We start from the raw sequence: 5,949 nt of genomic DNA, 5'->3' as shown, positions 1-5,949 counted from the left end.
AACAGTCGTAGTTTTCTGTAATTCCACATCATCTGATACTGAAATATATAAGAGGTACTTTAGTTCCATTGCTTCTTCTACTGAATTCCTAAATGGTCCATTCATTTGAATAATTTAACTGAGTAACAACCAATCCATAGACCCATTTTCCTATAAATAATGAATAAATGACTAAATAAGGGTGAAAGTTTCCTCCATGGCTGTTGAGATAAGATTCTCTACACAAGCCACCTTTTTGAGGTATATGGAATGTCGGATGGGACCTAGACAGAATGGCAAAACCCGACGTGATGCAACCCTGTAGTTCCATGTTCAGGTTGGGGATTTGGGACACGAATTATTTCAGGTCGTTTTGAGTTGACATGCTGTGACCTAAATCAACCCAATATGACCTGAAAACATATTTGGTTTGGCCAAAGATGGTCCAACTGGTGATAAGAGCCATGTCTCTACTAGAGTCATGGGGACCTATGGATATGCAGCTCCAGAGTACCTGGCTACAGGTATTAAATTCACTCATCTTACGTTTGCCGTCATATTTGCATGTCATGTGCCGTTTTGAAAGAATTTCCAATTCATGTGAACTCGCCTGGTTTCTATGCACTTCATTTTTTGTGTTATTTTGTTGGTACAACAGTTGATGCACCTGAATTTTAAGAGTGGCTAAACAAAAACAGAACCTGATTATGCAATGTCCTTTTTATTTTTGTAAGTAAATGTCTCCTGTTTTGTTGGAACAGGTAGTTGTGTGCACCTGGTTTTAGATTCTAGACTTGACCCGCTTTATCTGAGTTATAAATGGAGAGCTGGAAGCTTTGTATGGTATTGATACTTAATCGTTTAAATGGAAAACCCCAGCCTGACTTAAATGTTCAATATGCCATCCATTTTATGAAGAATTAATGAAGTTTGAATTTTTAATGAAGTGATGAAATTGAAAGGTAAAAGTATGAAGCAAATAATGGATATTTATGTGGTGTGCAGCAGCAGGCCAAGGTTGTTCCTAAACTGAGGCCTCAAATATTAGACTCTTTTTTTGGAAACATGAAGAAACAGAGGATGAAGACATCATCTCATTAGATGAGAAGGGGTCGATTTCAGCAACAACAACGGAAAAGGGATTGATTTAACAGTTATTCCCACTAACTAGACCTATGCTGATCATTGTGCAAGGAGATGTGAGATCATATGGGTGTTAAAAATTGTACCCCAGCCAACCATGCATGTGGTGCAAAGTAGTGGATTTATCTCTAGCACCCAAGTCTCTGATTATCAACAGGAAACAGTCCATTCTTTGTTTTGCTTCCTTCAGTACTTTTCTCTTCATTAACCTGAATATCTCCAATATGGAAACTTGTAGATATCTTCTTTCAATTTTTTGATCTGAGATTTGGATTAGTTTGTTTCTCATCTAGTTTGTATTGGGATGGTTGTTAAATTCATTGGTGACCATTTAGCAGCTAATTCACATTTTATAATTTGTAATTTCAACTTTTTCTTGTTATCTTAACTGCTGGCTTAATTACAAATCAGCGGCATCTGCATGAAATTGGGAATACGCTTTAGAAAGACAACCCCCTCACTGCATTACCCCTACTGTGTATCGTTTTTTTTCTTTTTTTTAAAGGGATTTCTGAGTTAGTTGATTCTCCAATCAACTTTTGTACAATGAATGGCCTTCACACTCCCAAACCACTGACTTTGATAAAAATCCGATCTTTGAACTCTTTGGTTGATCAAATGATCTTGAATTCCTTCCATTTGATTCTTTGTATCAGGAACGAACGGCGAAAAATCGTTTTAACGCCAATTGGCCATACCTCCTCCTTTTCTGTTCGAAATAATAGCTACTAATAGTTGCATCTTTTGCAACAACAAAAAACCACCCAAATAAACTGATTCTCTATGCAAATATTCTTCAGTATTGTATTCAGAAGCTTCAAAAATAATGAGCTGGAGAGCATATCGAAACTTTGTAGAAGAGCCCATAAATGATCAAAAAGATAACCTCATCCCCCATGCTGAGATCCTTCTAAAAACACGGCAAGCATGATGCTCCTCATAGTTCTTATAAAACTTTCTCAAGAGTGGTCACTTCTTTGTTCATGGGTTAGGGATTGGATCAAGTACTACCATTGGTATTTTATAAATAAATAAAAAATAATAAAAAAATGTTACAATTTTTCACTTCACCACTCTTATGTTTAATTAAACAATTTTATATGAAGAATCACAGCATAGGATTAGGGTAACCAAACTATTTTACAGTAAGAATCATGACACAGATTTAGGATAACAAAACAGTTTTACAGTATGAATCACTATACAGATTTAGGCTAACCAAACAGTTTTTCGGTAAGAAACATGTTCTAAACTTAAGGCAACCAAACGGTTTTTTAGCAAGAAACACAATTCAGAAGAATGTCCATCGAAAGATTGACATCCATATCCGATACATACATCATTTGATTTATCGAACCAAACACCCCCTTACAGATTCTACGGTGGATCCCCCCATGCTGGTTAGGATGGTCAGACCCACAGGCTAGTTATCGTATATGTCAACTCGGTCCATGCTTGGCTCCTTAGGTGGCTCAGCTCTGTCTCTGCTCAGCTCGACCTCATCTCTCCTCGACTCAAGCTGGTTCCCACTATATTTCTGCTTCAAGTACTTATTAAGGTACCCTGCCTTAATGAGCTCATCAATCTCCCTTTTCAGGGACTTACAATCTTTAGTGTCATGTCCATGATCTCGATGGTATCGACAATACCGGTTGGGGTTCCTCTCCTCTGGCTTAACTGTCATTGGTCTGGGCTAGTGAAAGTATTTCTAGTCTTGGATCTCCAGAAGAAAATTTATCCACAAGTGATCGAGCTTATACAGTTTAGGCTCAATTGTGTCAAGTGGTTGATCTGTCTTGTTCTTCTTTGGCTCGCGGGAGTCATCCCTAGGCCTTGATGGTCTCTTCCTTTTTTTCTCTGGCAGCTCATTCCTCTTGGCTATCCCCCCCAAGCGGCTAGGATCTCTTCCATGTTGGCATACTAGTTGCACCTTCTTAGTAGCTCAGACATTGTTTCTGAAAATTTTAGGGCCAGAGATCGGACCAGATCAGGGTATGTAATCCCATTGCACAATGCTCTATATGCTACTCCTTCTAGAAGATTTTTCACTTCCAATGTTGCCTTGGTAAATCGGGCAAGAAAATCCCGTATAGTCTCCTCGAACCTCTGTCTCATGTTCATCACGTTCTGTGAGGTCTGCTTCTGCTTCATGCTAGCTTGGAATAGGTGAGGAATGCCCTCGTTAGTTCTTCATAACTGTGGATGGACCAGGGCCTCAAGTTTGACATCCACACCAATGCAGCACCCTTCAGTGAAGCCGCAAAGGCTCGACAGAGAGTTACGTCTGATCTCCCATGTACTGTCATGGCTGAACTGTAGTATAGGAGATGATCATAGGGGTGCTGTCGTATATGTTAAAGATGGGCACCATAAAATTTGAGGGTAGTTCGGCATCTATCAATTTATTGGATAGTGCATTATGGGTTGGGGTCGCCGTTATGTCGACCGGGTGCCTTTGCCTCTACATTCCTTTTATCCGCTCAATGAGACACTGGATGCACCATTCCAAGTCATCCCTTCTCTCCTCGGCTCGGAGGCCCAAGGAGCAGTATTCGTGCTCAGCTCAGCTCACTTGGGGCTTCTTCCAGGATCCTGGCGTCTGTCGGGTCGATCCTCTCCTTACTGACATGAGCCCCTAGCTAGCCTAGGTGATGAGTTTTGGTGTCTGCCCTAGGTGGAGATCTATGGGCACCTCGTCTCTCAAGGCTCCAGTTTCGAGTTGAATGACATGCCCTCCTGTTTTAGGTTGGTGAAGGCCCTCGCTATCATCTCTCTATGGGAGATCGAGGTGGCACCGAGCGAACTATTTGTGATGTCCTAACAGACTTCCTCCTTGCTGTTGATTGAGGGACAACACTATTATCAGGTGTTTCATCTAGAGCTCTTCTATCCGGAGCTGGCTTGGGTAGTTGAGCAAAGCCTATGAGGGGTACAGGAAGTGCCGAGCCAAACTGGCATATGAAGTCTCGCACCAGGGTGTTAGTTGCCAACACCTGCAACTGTAGACAGTGGATTTGTTCTTCCACAATCAGGTGGGTCATCCGGGATGAAGGTCCTTGACGAGATTGCTGAAGGTTTCGATCGCGCTGCCGTCCTTCTCCTGGAGTGACCCCTACATCGGCCTGAACCTGTGAAGGTCTTAGTACAGGCCCCTTTACTATTGGGGCATTCTCTCTATCTGCCATTGGAGGTGGGCAAGGTTCCTCTACTTGTTCAGGTAGCAAATCACGAGATGATCTTACTCGTGTCGTAGTGGAGGAGACGACCTTCTCACTTCTTAGTTGCATTGGTTCAAGTAGCTTTTCGTATCAGTTTCCCATAGACGTCGCCAATCTGATGAGATAAAACTTGACCAGCCGATCTTCCTTATAGCTCTTAATGCTCTAATAGATTTACACAGAAGAGAAGACAAGGGAGAGCTGGGCTGACCCGATGAAGGACTCTCCGATGGCTAAGTCAGATATTTCCACAATAGATACTCAAGAGAGTTTTCAGTAAAGAAGTGATTCCTCCCCCATCAGGGAGGCTTACCTTAGTATTTATAGGTTGCTGATGGAGAAAGGAAGGGAGATGTTTGTGGAGAGTCCTGTTAGGCGTGGAGTCCTTAAGGAGAATGGCTCTATGATTTTTGGAATATTCTGGATTTCAGGGTATGTTCTGAGAATATCCCCCTCTTATCTTGAAAGTATAAGCCATGAGAAGGGTGGACACTTCTGGCGATGTGAGTGAATTAAGTCCTGCCCCTATAATCAAGGGTCACGTCCCTTGAATGTGGGAGTGGGCATGTGTACTTTTCTGAGCGCCTTACTTGATTGTGCTTAGCCGAGGTGACGGGTTGGCTTGAGGGGAGATCGAGATGGTAGGTCATCCTGAGGGGAGATCGAGGTGGCAGGTCGGCCTGAGAAAAGACCGAGGTGGTTGGTCAGCCTATATTGGTGTGCAAACACGCTTTAGCCGTGCTGAGGACTAGAACATATTTGGCCTCATCAGGGAGAATGTTTTTTAAGATTTTAGTATGAAGACGGTTCAACCAAGTGGAGTAGGTGCCAGACATCTTCTCATCTCCGTAACCTGACACTTACCCTTAGCTCTGGATCAGACTAATACTCGAGCCCTTTCTTTATGAACTCACCAATTAGGCCTTAGGTCCTCATCCTAATTAGTGGCTCCAAATATCATGGATTCCCACCCCCATGTTTGCCAATAACATGCCATGGTAAATATCACTACCTATTAAAATGGAAAAAGATCATCTCCAATTAATTGGATGCCTAATTAGTGATCCAAAGGTTTGGAGGACCTTGGGGATACACACCCATGGGTTAGGATGCGTGTCTAGGATCTTGCCATTAAAACACCAATCCCCCCAAGAATGGGAAAATAAGGTGAGAGCCATATGAAATATGCCCCCATGCATTTTTTGAGTTGGGATACGACGGTGCGAGGCTTGCAGCCTGGCTATTATCCTCATACCATCATTTGAGAAAAACATGCCGCCATGCTTGAGTTTGCCATTGCTTAGCGTAAACAGACTTCTAGGCTTTTCCCCCCTTTTTTTTTTCACATCCTATTGAGCTACCCAAGGGGGCTTTACTCACACACACAAGAGGGGAGGGGGGGATGATAGGAAAGGGGGGAATGCGTGTAATAGGAATTGATCCCTAGATCACAAACTTGGTGTCTACTCTACAAGCAGAGGTTGCAACCAGTGCGCTATACATTGGATTCACAACTTCTAGGTTTTTCCCACTAGCTCTTTTTATAGATTCTCTTTGTGATGAATCTAAATAATGAAAATAATATTAGGGTATGCGGTTAAGGGGCTAA

Source organism: Macadamia integrifolia, unplaced genomic scaffold, assembly GCF_013358625.1.
Source record: "Macadamia integrifolia cultivar HAES 741 unplaced genomic scaffold, SCU_Mint_v3 scaffold215, whole genome shotgun sequence".
NCBI classification, from domain to species: Eukaryota; Viridiplantae; Streptophyta; class Magnoliopsida; order Proteales; family Proteaceae; genus Macadamia; species Macadamia integrifolia.
The sequence above is the reverse complement of the archived record's forward strand: the minus strand, read 5'-3'. Positions refer to the sequence as shown.